At 37.4% G+C, this 16,544-nt stretch overlaps 1 long non-coding RNA gene across 1 annotated transcript in view; it reads left to right on the top strand.

Moving 5' to 3' along the window:
* LOC308632154 overlaps positions 1-16,544 on the top strand; it is a 39,357-nt gene that overhangs the window by 1,352 nt on the left and 21,461 nt on the right. The window contains exon 2 of the long non-coding RNA XR_014018439.1: positions 864-962. This is a non-coding gene — a long non-coding RNA (uncharacterized lncRNA). The remainder of the gene's footprint in view (positions 1-863; positions 963-16,544) is intronic.

The following is a 16,544-nucleotide window of genomic DNA, read 5'->3' on the forward strand; positions in this document are numbered from 1 at the left end:
GCATCTCACATAGTTAAAGAAAGAGAGTCTTTTGAAAATTTCTTCATGACCAACAGAGGAAACAGTATATAGATTAAATAGATTGAAAATTCTATCCCCAAGGGAGGATGGATCCAGAAGGCACTTATGAAGCAAACTATTGACAAAGAGACCAGAACTTGGGCTCTTCTAGTAGGGTCCAAGAATGTGACTGAGGTTCTGCAGTGACACCCTTCCAGCCTTGCAAAGAAGGGACAGCCCACCTTTCTGGTGAAGCCACTCACATGTACCTGTCATTTCCCTTCACTCAAGAAGCGGTGCCTCCTCCCACCTGGGCTTTGGATCTCACCCTGTCTCCCACCTGTCTGGACCCTCTTTACATCAGTCAAGGCTTCTCTCCCTCTCAGCTCACCCCGGTCATCGTCCAGACGTGTGCACGTTGTTCAATATCCTGGCAACCCTCTTTTTGATCCCTTGTTCCGTTACTACCTTAGGTCATTCACTCCACAGCTAAGTCTTTGGAGAAATACTTGTCTCTCCATCCCACATCCCACTTAAGGCTCTCCCCAAGTTACCAAAGACCAAGGGCAATGGACACTCTTTTTATTCTACTTGACCTTTTGGCCACATTTGACCCCAAATGATCAAGGGCTGCTTGACGTGCTCTCCAGTGACTTCTGTCAAATTTTAGTTCTACTTCCTCTGATGGGAACCTCTCTTATTCCATCTGGCCCTTAAATGTAAAAGTCCCCTCTTCCCTTTCTGTTCTCTAACATCTCTAATGTGTTCTCATTGATGACTGGATGACAATACTGGTTTCTTAATTACTTGTCTTCACTCAAAAAACCCTGAATCTTACCCTCAACTCATCTCTTACATTTCAGGATGGAACACGCCTCTCTCTAAGGGCCTTGGTGATTTCTTAGGAAGCTTTGTGTTCTCAGAACTGAGCAGAACTCAAGTTCTGCTGCCCGCTCTTTCAGGTATTCTGACTTCGTTGTATTTCTTACTGTTATAATAAGGTTAGTTCCATCTAACCTTTGCAAAGGTTTGTTTTGATTGAAACAAGGCTCAATGTATAACTATGATTCAAGAGAAGGACTGTCCACTTATTTTATTAAGAAAAGATGTAAGGAAAGTTTGCAAAACTTGCCTCAGTCTGGCTGGGCACAGAATCACGAGCCACTCAAGCAGGAACAAAACTTTATTTTTGAAAAAGCTGCCAATACTCCGTAAGCGCCGGCAAGCCAAAAACCGGTCCACCCACGCATGCGTCTACCAGAACCGGGGCCCCGACCTCCCCCGGAATTCCCTCCTACTATCCTTCCCCAACCAATGGGAACTCTCCAGGAGTCCCTAACATGAGTCCCATAGCAGGCCAAGGTGAACAGCAGGAGTCCAATTTCCATATGAATGTAAATCTTAACATAATCATATCATCTCAATGGCTAGCTGGCGTCACCTTACAACCGAAAGTGCCATGCATCATATTATTTGCTTGTGGCTCCTAGCAAAAACTCATGTTTATATTAGGCCACCAAAAAAAATCTTGAGTATTTTTCCCCGCAAAAGGAATTATGCTCTATGGCCACAAAAAAAAAAAAAAAAAAAAAAACTATAAATTAATTACAAATTGTAAGTTAAACCAGAGCCAAACACTTACCAAAAAACATGATAGCTTAAAAAAAAAAAAAGAAAAGAAAAGCTAACTGGAGAAGAAATCCAAAAGACAACTACAGAATGCTTGTAAGTTTTTAATAATGAAATTTGTGAGCCATAGCCAAAGTAATGATTAGAGGCAAACTAAGCTCAGATGTTCAAAAAACAGATCAACAATCACAGAAAAACGTACGAGTTGTTAAGAAATTGTTTCCAAGAAACAGCTTTAGTCAGGGTTCCTTACACAATTAAGTTCTCCCTGAGCTTCAAGCCACAGATAACTCTTGGGCAATGTAAAATGTTCAGATAAATAAAAGTAACAAGAAGCTACATAATACCCTTGACCTAAAAAAAAATGATAAAGCATAATACAAGAAATCATCAACTAACCTCACGCATGAACAAAATGTAGAAATATGTCAATACTAGAGATGTAGAAATATGTCAATATTACAGTATCCATTAGTATAATAAATAAGTCATAAAACTTTTGGATTACCACAGAGATGATCTTGAAAAATAATTTGGTAGAATTCAATATCAATTTTTTAATTAATAAAATGGAGTTAGAAGAATTATTAACACAGTAAAGATTCTCTCTCTCTCAAAACAAACAAACATAAGCATTATGCTGATAGTGAAGTGCAAGGGGTATTAGCATTCAAATCAGACAAAAATGAAGGATGCTCATTATCACTGCATCACTTGGCAGGCTCTGGACAGTGAACCAAGGCAACCAGGCAAGAAAATGAAATTAAAGAATAAGTATGGGAGCACAGGAGACAAAATTACTTAACTTGAAGATGTTATAATAATTTACTCAATAGAATCAACTTTTAAGAAGTTTTAAATAGAGGAGTGAACAGTTATTGAAATAAAAAAACACAAATTTCATAAAATTTTTCATATAATATCCAAGAACTATTAGAAATGAAATAGCAACAGTTAAACAAAACTTCTACAAATGACAAAGTGATTAACCTAAACAAAAAATTTACAAAACTTTAAAACTTTACTAAAAAAATAAGAATATACTTTTCTAGACTAGAAGATGCAATGTTATAAAGATGTCAATTCTCGGGCTGGGGTTGTGGCTCAGTGGTAGAGCGCTTGCCTAGCAGGTGTGTGGCACTGGGTTCGATTCTCAGCACCACAAATAAATGAATAATAAAGGTTCATTAACATCTAAAACAATGTTTTTTAAAAAGATGTCAAGTCTCCCCAAATTTATATATATATATATATATATATATATATATATATATATATATATATGCATGCATACATATATGCTATAATTACAATTAGGTTATAAATAACATATATTTATAATTATAACATTTATAATCATTCATATGTATGTATGTATACACACATATATATATGAATGATTGAATTTTGGTTAAAAAATCTCAAAAACATTTTTTCAAATAGTTCAAAAAAGAAATTCTGAATCTTATTTAAAAGAATAAAAAAATTGAGAATTATGAAGAAAAAATTGTGAAAAAGAGAATAAAGAAGATTCAAGGTATTAAAAGGGTCAAAAATGTTAAAAATTTGAAGTTTGGTATTGGTGTCAATAGAATGGACCCTGAAAGCCTAGAAATACACATAAAGATATTATGTTAAAATATTTATTTGAAAAATATGCTAGTTAAGCTCAGTGAGAAGGAAATGGATTATTTGATAGAGGTTGAATATTCAGCTAATAGGAAAGAGAAGGATGCAATCTTTACTTCATGCCAGACATAGTAAATATCTGGTAGACTAAAGAGTTAAATGTAAAAATAAAACCACGTAGAAACTTGTAGAAACTCATGTGATTGTTTTCACAATCTTAAAATTATTTTACTCATGATTAAATCTTTTTATCAAAAATATTTTAATAACAATCATAAAAGCAAAAAATCAAATTACTAGAAGTGGCCAGACTACAAGGTTCAAAGAATGCAGGAAGAGGAGGAAAGGGTGTTCTAGCCTAAGCACCTTGGATTTAGTTTCTCAGAGACATCCTCTTGGCCTTTTGTTCCTTAGGAAGAAATTCCTAAATGGTACCCATCCCACACAATAATAGCAGCAGCCTCCTGAAGCTTCAGATCCATCTGCCTGGTACCAAATTCCAGACTCCAAGTTGGTGACACACCACCTGCTGGTCACCTCGAGACACTAACGAACACATCTTATGCACCTCGAAGTTTTCCCTAGCAGGCAGCTTAGTAGGCAACATTACTCCCTTCCTCCTCCAACTCAGTAAATTCTACCCTGTGCAATCTCTGTCTCTCAGACACATACATTTGGAAACAGAGAGGCATGGCTTAGCAATTTGATACCTTCTCTGTTTCTCTTTTTTAGTTCTGGTATTTGTCTAAGTATCACAGTATTTTCCCTGTCACTCCTGTTCTTCCCTCTTACTTCTCTTTGAACTCTGTGGTGTCAAAATAAAATACCCAGTCACACTCAGTTAATAAGAGTTGTGCTAGCAACATGCCTGAAACAAATAAAAAAGAAACTTTTAAAAAGAATCAGAGTTTTTAATTGATAATGCTTTTGAACACAGCAAATCAATGTCAATAAATGAAGAAATATAGAGCCTGTGTTCTGTATACATTGCATTTAAAGATTCTCCAAAGTGTTTGGAAGACCACTGTTCTCAAAGTTAATAATATCTCGGGGAGAAATAAGGAACGTGTAGAAAGACATATATAAGTACTAATGATTATTACATATAATAGCAATGGGGCCTTATATATAATATATTGTTCATATATTATTAATAATGTTTAACAAGTAACATGTGTGCAAAATGCACTTTAATTCTCATACCAATGCTCTAGAGAGATGCTATTATTACCCCCAGATGACTTTTAGTGAGGTTAACCAGCCTGCCCACAACTAATAAGCAGCACACACAGAAAGTTGCTAACCCATGCCTCTCTGTTTCCAAACCCTGAGCATTGACCATCCCCCCAAGTGATTTAGTAGCTATAAAAGTGTCCATGGACTTGCTCATTCTCTTCTAATCCTGCTTACCCCCAAGTACAATAGCCAAAATCAACTGGATTGCATTTTGGGGTCTCATTATTGGCATTTTAACAGTAGCTTGCTAATATTATCCATTGCAAATGTGAGACCAGATAAGCAGTTATGGAGTGGCCCATTTTTGAAGGCCATTTGCAGCATTCTTTCTATGGTTAAAGGCATTCTATGTGTTTTGAGTTTCAAACAATAATTTACATGTGAAACTTTGTAACACAATCCATACGTGAATTGGAGATAAGGTGTATAGAAATAACAAGAACAACGGAGTGTGCACCAGAGGAGGACTCTGCAGAAAGCAACTTTGCACCCTGGCCTCTGTACCTCCTTTTCTTCAGCATTCCTAGAGAAACTCCCAAATTTGTGGACTTTCCCTATCAGTTCTCTTTCTTTTTCCTGTTAATTCTCTTCATTTTGGTACCTTACATTCACTTTTTAAAAACAGTATCCTTGGCATGATTACTCTTATTTAATTCATTTAAATTTAACTTTATGGTAGTTTTTTTTTTTTTTCCTCTTAAAAATCCTCCTTCATCTAACCAGCTTCTTAAATGAGGCTGGGTTGAAAGTGGACTCAATAAAACGTAAAAAGGAAAATTTAGCATTCATGCCACAAAGCAACTTGCCTGGCCTGATTACTTACACAATAACTTTCTCCCCTAAGAGTTTTATTTCAAGTTCCAGATTTGACAGCAACTCTTATTAATCTTTGAGGATCCTACCCCCATGAGCCACAGATTAGTGATAAAATTAATCCAAATCTATATATTTTAAAATATCACTGCTATTTCTGGGATTCTTTTGGTTCTTGAAAAGAATTGCTCATAGTAAACAAACAAGCAAAAATCCAGTGGCTGACTGCAGTTTTCTGAGAATCATTTAGTAGGCAGAGAATAATATAAAGGCTGTTTTCAGATTGATGATTTCCTTTCTGATCAAGCATCGGCAAAGTTGCTCCTTCAAAGCAGAAAAGGCAAAACCTATTCAGGGATAAATGAGGGAAAGTAAGTATTTAAATATTTTTCTCTAATTGTGTGGTAGCTAAAGGCATGAGATGGGGGTGCAGGTCCAGCTTCCTAAGAACCATAGGAAGGAATGAGGGTGTGGCTCAGTGATAGAGCTCTTGCCTAGCATGCACAAGACCCTGGGTTCAATCCCCAGCACTGCAAAAACAAACAAACAAGCCCACCCAAGGGAACTTTCTAGAAATTAGAAATTCCTTTGTTTTCAGAGGTGAACTCTAGGCTTCCTCCACCGCACTGCTTCCCTCACCAGCCTCACTCTCAACTGACACCTCCTTCTGAATCCACTGAGCTGCTGTGGCTTCACATCAGGGCCCCCTGACCTTGGCTGGAGGATAATGCTCAGCGTCCACTTAATGAACGAATGGAGTTTTACACACTGTAACCATAATTACAAAATAGCCATAGTAATTTGATAACAAATCCCTCGGCTCAAACTTGTGCGTAATTCTTAGCAATGTTAATGTTCCAGTTAATCACTTTTGCTCTTCACTTTAATTACCAGATTATCCAAACCCAGCTAGCGAACTACAAGTCCCATTTTCCAGCCTTAGTGCCAAACCACTTGCTGAAGTTTTAATCCAACCATCACAGCCTCTAGGTTATAAATCTGTGCAGCCTGGGCTTTTGACCTCCTTTCCATACTGTTTTCTAAAACATCCCTCCCTTGATCTCACATTTCCTTTAACAGTGTCCCAACTTACTTACACTGCATAAGCTCGAACTTTTGGCAACAATCTCAGTATTCCTTATACCTTTGTGCATAGAAAAATCTTTGGACAAGACACTTTTCTTTGGACTTCCTGAGAGAACACAGAGTCAACCATAAGTGGGGTAGAAACCTGCTAAGGAATGAGGATCTGGTATTATTGCAACCAGGATTTTCTTATTTGTAGATTCTAGGGGGGAAGCCAAGAAAGCAAGCACATCTAATAGCACATTAAAAAAAAGAAAACTGGAAATGTTCAGTTTTGCCTAATATTTTAATTAAAAATGGAGTGTTATTGGGCTCATCTTTGTGATTGTCACTCTCCTTAGTGAAAAGTAGTAGATTTATTTATGCTGGGGTAAAACTTCTCAAAATGAGGGAGCAGAACTAAGGAGTGGAGTTCTTTCCTTAATATAGACCATAGGAAGTAAAAAAAAAAATCGGTAAAGTGTCTCAGCTAGTGGAAACACATTCTAGTAAGAAAATACAGAGGAACATGGGCTACAGTTGAAAAATACCAACCTAAGCCCTGAAGCTTTGAGAGGAATGTGAATGCATATAAATTCATTTTAGATATATCTTCCAGTGGCCAGAATGCAGACACATTATTGCATCCAGCCTTGTTTCACAAGAAAAACAGGAGTGCTGTGTGTGTGTATGTGTGTGTGTGTGTGTGTGTGTGTATCTTACTTAATAAGATGCTTAAATTTTAAAAGCAATACATGCCAATTGTAGCAAGTTGAACAATACAGAGATATGCATAAAGAAAAATTTAATAACTTGATAACTCGTTTTCCCCATCTATTCTATCTTACTGAGATAAAACACATTTTATCTATATCAAAATGCACTATGGATTAGAAAAAATGTATTATGCAATTTTTTTTCTACTTTTCCATTTTCTAAAGCCCCATTACTCTCCCCCCCCCATTACTCTTAAATTGATTTTTTTCTTTAATAATGGCCCTGTATATTGGCTCCAAAATCAGCAATATAGATTTAATTAACTATTTTTAATAGTTGTATTCCAACTTACAGTATAGCTATATTATAGTTTATTCACTCTGTCGATGAATATTTAAATGTCCCCAGGCTTTACCTCTATAAACAGTGTCATGCTAAACATCTTTGCACATATATTTTCAGTTCCTGGTGCTTTTATTTCCATAGCATACATTTCCCAAACTGGGATTATTGAAGTCACAAAAATTATTCATTTGCTCTTGACCAAGATTCTCTTTTTGACCAAATGCTAGCTAGCCATGTTCCTCTGAGTTCTCTTCTCTTCTTGGGTGATGAAGTCTTAAAAAAAATCCTAAGATAGTTTCTGGCAGTTCAAGGCCACATCCATAAGATGACTCTAATCCTCCTTCCAGTGCCTGCCTGAGAAAATTCAAGATTGCCAAAATAATTTATCCTCAGCCAATACCTGAGGATATGGCCTCTGTCTTCTAGTCTCTGTAGGAGAAAGAATGCTAATTTTAATAAATGATAAAGGCCAGCACACAGACACAGCTGGCCTAATCTCATTTATGCTGACCAAACCTTTGTAAATTTTCACTTTCCTGACTGCTGAGCTCCAACTTGCCCTCTCCCTACTGCCTCTTCTCCCTTTAAAATGCCTGGTTACTTTTGTACAAATTAGATTTGAGTTCAGTTCATGCTGCCCTTTTTCACCTTTGCAATAGTTATTACTGATTAAAATCTGTCATTACCACTTTAACTAAGTGTCTAGCTTGACACTAGCCATTCTCAGTGACTTTCCCCAAAATTGAGCAATGCAAAGGTCATAGCCTTAAAACATATCTGAGAAATATTCATTTTGAGGATCAAGATTAATATAAGAATCACTAAAACTTCATTTCAGAATTATGTCTCACCATGTACAATTATTGAATCCTTGAAAGTTGAAGATGTTAGCTTATTCTTCATGAAGAGTAATGATATTTTTTCAGAGCATCTAAAACTCAATGGACAAAGTTAAAAGTTGGAGTCTATTTACCTTCTGCTATTGTACCCCTATTATCTCTGTACGCCCAAATGTCTATGAATTCTAAATATCATTCCAAATCATGGAATCAATTGCTGATTGGTTTAAAAAAGTGTTTTCATGAGCAAATGTTAACTGATATGCTACTAAAAACAAAAATATTAAGATTGGGGGGCTAGGCGCTCCACCCCGCCCCCGCCTCCGCCTGTGCTCCCAGCCACCAGGAGCGGGGCAGGCTCCTCCACCAGGCGCCTGTCAGTCAGCGCATTCTGGGGTCCAGGCGCTGACCATGGACTGCCACTTATGAAATCAATCACTAGGCAATGCTGAACTGACGTGGATCTGGGGTGATCAGTCTGAGCCTCTCAGAACACACACTGAGCACGGATCGGCTGAATTCAAGCTCCTGTTCGCCTGCTTCCTGCAGACAAACAGCTGTGACTCAGCACTAATCCATCCGGCTGAAACAACTGGTCAGCCCTTCTCATCCTACGGAGGTAAATGCCTACCGAGCCTTCATAGGTAGTGGCCACAGGTTTGAAACGGGGCTTGGGAGAGACAGTAAGGACCCACCCGTTGCATTGGTCGCCCAGCAAAGGCAAACGAACTGTCACCATTTGCAAGAGATACCACCATGGCAGAGAACTGACATCATCAGACTGTGGCGGAGGAGATAACTTCATTGAAACCTGCGGCTACAGGTGTGTAATTCCCTAGCCTTCCCTCTCCACACATCGGGGAAACCTTAAGGGCCCCTCCCAGCTCTCCCGTAAGGGCCCCTTCCAGCTCTCCAGCCAGACCGAGGAAATCAGACGTGGCGCGGGACCCGTGGCTCGGAACTCCCGACTACCGCTCCCACCAATGCTGACAACTGAGGTCTCTTGCACCAGCTACTGGGGGCATGGCTACCGGAGGGCAAGTAAAATTCGCTGAGGATTCTCAGCCCCAAGCTCTACAAACTTAGGGTCTGAGGGAATGGCAAACAGGGAGAGTGTGCCCAGTCGTCCATGAAAACAGGGCTCCCGGGAGCAGCAGACCTGGCGTGTAGCCAGTATTGTGGTGAGCGGCACCCGTGAGAGGGGCCTGGCTAGAGGAAAAGTGGGGAAGTGACTAGACACAAGAGGAGGCCCTAGGCACTCAGGATTGGAGACTCCCCCAGTCTGGGAGGAGGAGCTGCTGCACAGTGATTGGTTCCCGCGTATTGACAGGAGAAACTTGGCCTGGTGGGCACAGCGCCACCTACTGGAAGAGAAGTTCATCAAACTCTAACACTGCATTTATTAGTTTTTTTTTTTCTCTCTCTTTTTTTTTTTGATTTGGGTTTTTTCTTTCATTTTCATTTTTCTTTCTTGTTGTTTTTTTAATTTTTTTTTTACAATTTTTTTAAAATTTTTTTTCTTCTAATTTTAATGTTAATTTTTTATTATTTTTTTTAAATTTTTTTAAATTTTTTTTCTTTTTTATTTCCTATTATTTTTCCTTCTTTTGTCTTTTCATTTCTTTTCAATTTTCTTATTCCCCCTTCCTTGAATTCTACCTGCTTACTCTCATTCTCTTTAGTGACTTCTTCCCTTCCCTTCTAATACCTTTCCTCCCAAGCATCAAATAAATTTATAGGAGTAAACAGTAACTCAGCAGTCAAACAGAACAAGAAGTAACATGAGCAACTTGAAAAAGCAAGGAAGAAAAGGAGTACAAACAATGCAGGACAGCCTAAATATTCAGGAGGACCTAGAGTCATCAGAAAAATGGTCATATAAAGAACTCAAGGAACACCTTAGACAGATGGAATGGAACCTTAAAGAGGATACAAGACAGCAAATTCAAGCAGCGAAAGAACACATTGAGAATGAATTACATAAAACGGATAAAAGAAGAAGTTAAGCATCTTTATCAGGAGATAGAGATTATAAAAATAATCAAACAATAATTCTAGAAATGAAGGAAACGATACACCAAATTAAAAACTCAATTGAGAGTATCACTAACAGAGTGGAGCAAGTAGAAGCCAGAACGTCAGATAATGAAGACAAAATATATCATCTTGAAAAGAGTCTAGCCAACTCAGAAAGGCTGGTAAAAAATCACGAGAAAAACATCCAAGAGTTATGGGATAACATAAAAAAACCAAACTTATGAGTCATTGGGATAGAAGAAGGTACAGAGATTCAAACCAAGGGAATGAGTAACCTGCTGAATGAAATAATTACAGAAAACTTTCCAGAAATAAAAAAGGAAACAGATATACAAATTGAAGATGCATACAGGACACTGAGCACACAAAATCACAGTAGACCAACGCCAAGACACATTGTTATGAAGATATCCAATATACAGAACAAAGAGAAAATATTAAAAGCTACAAGAGAAAGGAGACAGATTACATTCAGGGGTAAACCAATAAGGTTAACAACGGATTTTTCATCACAGACGCTGAAAGCAAGAAGGTCATGGACCAATGTATTTCAAACACTGAAAGACAATGGATGCCAACCAAGAATTCTGTATCCAGCAAAATTAAGCTTCAGGTATGACAACGAAATAAAAATCTTTCATGATAAACAAAAGTTAAAAGAATTTGCAGCCAGAAAACCAGCATTGCAAAGCATTTTGAGCAAAACACTACACGAGGAAGAAATGAAAAACAATAACCAAAACCATCAGTGGGAAGTGCCTCGGTAAAGACAGAGGGCGAGGGGAAAGATAATCATGGAGAAACAAACTAAATTTTTTTTAAAAAAGGATAAATAATCAAACATGGCTGGAAGTACAAACCATATATCAATAGTAACTCTGAATGTTAATGGCTTAAACTCTCCAATAAAGCGACATAGGCTGGTATCATGGATTAAAAAAACAAATCCAACAATATGGTGCCTCCAGGAGACACATCTGATTGGAAAAGACATACACAGGCTGAAGGTGAAAGGATGGGAAAAAATATACCATGCACACGGTCCTCGTAAGCAAGCAGGGGTGGCCATCCTCATATCGAATAAAATCGACTTCAAGACTAAGATAATCAAAAGGGATAAGGAAGGACATTATATACTGTTAAAAGGAACCATTCACCAACAAGACATAACAATTATCAATATTTATGCACCAAATAATGGTGCTGCGACATTCATAAAACAAATTCTCCTCAAGTTCAAGAATCAAATAGACCACAACACAATAATTATGGGTGACTTCAACACACCTCTCTCACCATTGGACAGATCCTCCAAACAAACGATGAATAAAGAAACTATAGAACTCAATACCACAATCAATAACCTAGACTTAACTGACATATATAGAATATATCAACCATCATCAAATGGCTATACTTTTTTCTCAGCAGCACATGGATCCTTCTCAAAAATAGACCATATATTATGCCATAGGGAAACCCTCAGTAAATATAAAGGGGTGGAGATAATACCATGCATTTTATCTGATCATAATGGAATGAAACTGGAAATCAATGATAAAAGAAGGAAGGAAAAATCCTACATCACATGGAAAATGGACAATATGTTACTGAATGATCAATGGGTTACAGAAGACATAAAGGAGGAAATCAAAAAGTTCTTAGAGATAAATGAAAATACAGACACAACATATCGGAATCTATGGGACACAATGAAAGCAGTTTTAAGAGGGAAATTCATCGCCTGGAGGTCATTCCTCAGAAAAAGAAAAAACCAACAAATAAATGAGCTCACACTTCATCTCAAAGCCCTAGAAAAGGAAGAGCAAAACAACAGCAAATGTAGCAGAAGGCAAGAAATAATTAAAATCAGAGCGGAAATCAATGAAATTGAAACAAAAGAAACTATTGAAAAAATTAACAAAACTAAAAGTTGGTTCTTCAAAAAAGTAAATAAGATTGACAGACCTTTAGCCATGCTAATGAAGAGAAGAAGAGAGAGAACTCAAATTACTAACATACGGGATGAAAAAGGCAATATCACAACAGATGCTACAGAAATACAGAAGACAATTAGAAATTATTTTGAAAACCTATATTCCAATAAAATAGAAGATAGTGAAGACATCGATAAATTTCTTAAGTCATATGATTTGCCCAGACTGAGTCAGGAGGATACACACAATTTGAACAGACCAATATCAATGGATGAAATTGAAGAAGCAATCAAAAGACTACCAACCAAGAAAAGCCCAGGACCGGATGGGTATACAGCGGAGTTTTACAAAACCTTTAAAGAATAATTAATACCAATACTTTTCAAGTTATTTCAGGAAATAGAAAAACAGGGAGCTCTTCCAAATTCATTCTATGAGGCCAACATCACCCTGATTCCGAAACCAGACAAAGACACCTCAAAGAAAGAAAACTACAGACCAATATCTCTAATGAACCTAGATGCAAAAATCCTCAATAAAATTCTGGCGAATCGAATACAAAAACACACCAAAAAAATTGTGCAACATGATCAAGTAGGATTCATCCCTGGGATGCAAGGATGGTTCAATATACGGAAATCAATAAATGTTATTCACCACATCAATAGACTTAAAGATAAGAACCATATGATCATCTCGATAGACGCAGAGAAAGCATTCGACAAAGTACAGCATCCCTTTATGTTCAAAACATTAGAAAAACTAGGGATAACAGGAACTTACCTTGACATTGTAAAAGCTATCTATGCTAAGCCTCAGGCTAGCATCATTCTGAATGGACAAAAGTTGAAGGCATTCCCTCTAAAATCTGGAACAAGACAGGGATGCCCTCTCTCACCACTTCTATTTAATTTAGTCCTTGAAATACTAGCCAGAGCAATTAGACAGACGAAAGAAATTAAAGGCATAAAAATAGGAAAAGAAGAACTTAAATTATCACTATTTGCGGACGACATGATCCTATACCTAGAAGACCCAAAAGGATCTACAAAGAAACTACTAGAACTAATAAATGAATTCAGCAAATTGGCAGGATATAAAATCAACACGCATAAATCAAAGGCATTTCTGTATATCAGAGACAAAACTTCTGAAACGAAAATGAGGAAAAACACTCCATTCACAATATCCTCAAAAAAAAATAAAATACTTGGGAATCAACCTAACAAAAGAGGTTAAAGATTTATACAATTAAAACTACAGAACCCTAAAGAGAGAAGTAGAAGATCTTCGAAGATGGAAAAATATACCCTGTTCATGGATAGGCAGAACTAACATTATCAAAATGGTGATATTACCAAAAGTTCTCTATAGGTTTAATGCAATACCAATCAAAATCCCAACGGCATTTCTTGTAGAAATAGATAAAGCAATCATGAAATTCATATGGAAAAATAAAAGACCCAGAATAGCAAAAGCAATTCTAAGCAGGACGTGTGAATCAGGCGGTATAGCAATACCAGATTTCAAACTATATTACAGAGCAATAGTGACAAAAACAGCATGGTACTGGTACCAAAACAGGCGGGTGGACCAATGGTACAGAATAGAGGACACAGAGACTAATCCACAAAGTTACAACTATCTTATATTCGATAAAGGGGCTAAAAGCATGCAATGGAGGAAGGATAGCATCTTCAACAAATGCTGTTGGGAAAACTGGAAATCCATATGCAACAAAATGAAACTGAATCCCTTTCTTTCGCCATGCACAAAAGTTAACTCAAAATGGATCAAGGAGCTTGATATCAAATCAGAGACACAGCATCTGATAGAAGAAAAAGTTGGCTACGATCTACATACTGTGGGGTTGGGCTCCAAATTCCTCAATAGGACACCCATAGCACAAGAGTTAATAACAAGAATCAACAAATGGGACTGAATTAAACTTAAAAGTTTTTTCTCAGCAAAAGAAACAATAAGAGTGGTAAATAGGGAGCCTACATCCTGGGAACAAATTTTTTCTCCTCACACTTCAGATAGAGCCCTAATATCTAGAGTATACAAAGAACTAAAAAAATTAGACAATAAGATAACAAATAACCCAATCAGGAACAGCCCCGCAATATAAACACAGGGATGAGGAGCACCCATTGTCCAGTTCTACTCTTCCAGGCACAGAATTTTATCTAAAGCCACCTCTTCTGAATGATAAAGTTTCACCATATGGTTTGGTTCAGGAGGTTGGAGGAAGACGTTGGAACATATTTGCCTGTATTTTTAATAATATATTCCACATTCCTGTTAACTGATACGGTTGCACCAGCCAACACACTATAAGACACGAACAACTGAGTGCAGGGTTCCCAGCTTCAAGAAAAACTATGTTATATTCAACATAAATTAAGGGAAATTTGTTCACATTACCAAAGCATTCTCTGTTTTATAAAGTTTCACTTGTTAAAGGATTAGAAGAAATGTGTGCACCCCTGGTGCATTAAAATGGCACTCAACCAACCAAAATTCAACTCATACTATTCAAGAGCACATTTATTAAGTAAAATAAACGTAAGTCCGATTTTGGACTCAACTTACTGGCCCAGATGGTCTGTGTCCTTTCCTTCAGAACAAAAAGTGGGCAAGTAAGCCCTAGCTGCCTGTGATCGACAGCTATTTCACAACATCTCCCAGTGGCTCAAAAGAAATCTGCTATAAATAGACCCTCAGGATTCACATTAGTGCTCTCAGTCAAAAGGCCAGGTGAAAGTATAAATTGCTTGAAATCTGTCCCCTGAATTCTAATTCCATAGGGTGCTATAAGCTGAAAATTCACAGTAAATCCTCATTACAATTCCACCATAAATAAACTTTTTCTTTTTTTCATCACTTTCTAAACTAGTAGGAGAGGCAGTGTGGTGAGTGGTAAGAATGCTAACTACCACAGAACAGGAAGCCAGGATTCTCATTCCCTGCTCCGACACTGCCAAGTCATAGACTTAAGCCTTTAAGGATAAAATTCCCCATTTGTAAAAAGGAAATGATAATACCCAACTCAAAGTACAACTATGTAGGTTTCCTGCAAAGGTCTTATTCAGGAAATTGTGCACTCTACCTCAGGATTTTATCCTATAAAATATTCAGTATGTGCACAAAGATAGATGTAAGGCACATTAAATATGATATGTGTCACACTAAAAGGAGAAACAAACAACCTAAAGATGAATTGAGCAAAACAATCACAATGCTGGCATTCCATGCTGTATACACCAGACAGGCAGGAAAAGGATGAAATGAAAAGGTGGTCTGGATGCACAAAGTGCAAAAAAAATGGGTTGAAAAAGCACCATGCCTTTAGTCCTGTACAATAACACATGCTTTCAAATGCATAGAAAATATCTGAGAAACATCAAGCAATAAACATATATCCACTTTTAAGAAACAAAAGAGTATTCCAGGTCTTTCCTTTTCTGTATGATTCATTTTAACATTTGAATACATTCTTTTATAACAAACCTGTATTGCTTCTATGATTAAAAATTAAGAATAATAAAGTAAAGCACTGCTATGGTTTAAATAAATGTCCCTCGAAGGTCCACATGTTAAAGGTTCAGAGCTCAGCTCCAGCCTATGGCACTAATGGGAGGTGATAGAATCTTTAAGAGGTGGGGCCTAGTGGCCTACTTTCCTGTTCTTTAAGAGGTGGTGGCCTAGGTCTTTGTGGATATGTCTTTCAAGTGGATTGCAAGATCTCAAGATCTCAGCCCCTTTCTCTGTTTTTTGGTACTGAAAATTGAACCCAGGGGTGCTTTACTACTAAGCCACATCCCCAGCGCTTTTTACTTTTTATTTTATTTTTATTTTAAAAGAAGTTCTCCCTAAGTTGCTTAGGGCCTTGCTGATTTGCTGAGGCTAGCCTCAAAGTTGCAATTCTCCTGCACCAGCCTCTCAATTCCCTGAGATTACAAACATGCACTACCACCGCCTGGCTTCCTCTCTCTTTTTTACCCCCTGGCCATGAGTTAAGCAGTTTTGTTCCACCATGCATTGCCATCATGATGTGTCAAAGCAGTGGGGCCATATGATCATGGGCTGACCTTCTCTAAAACTGTCAGTCTAAATAAACCTTTTCTCTTTACAAGTTGATTATCTCAAGAATTTGTCATAGCAAAGGAAAACTAGCAAACACAAACATTTAGCACAATGCCTAGTGGATTTTCATGAATGATAATTATCATAGTTATCTCTGTGCAGAAGCTACAGAACTCTAAGGAAAACAAGTTTGGAGAAAACAGCAGAC

The sequence above is a fragment of the Spermophilus citellus genome (genome assembly GCF_964194105.1).
Source record: "Spermophilus citellus genome assembly, chromosome: 13".
NCBI classification, from domain to species: domain Eukaryota; kingdom Metazoa; phylum Chordata; class Mammalia; order Rodentia; family Sciuridae; genus Spermophilus; species Spermophilus citellus.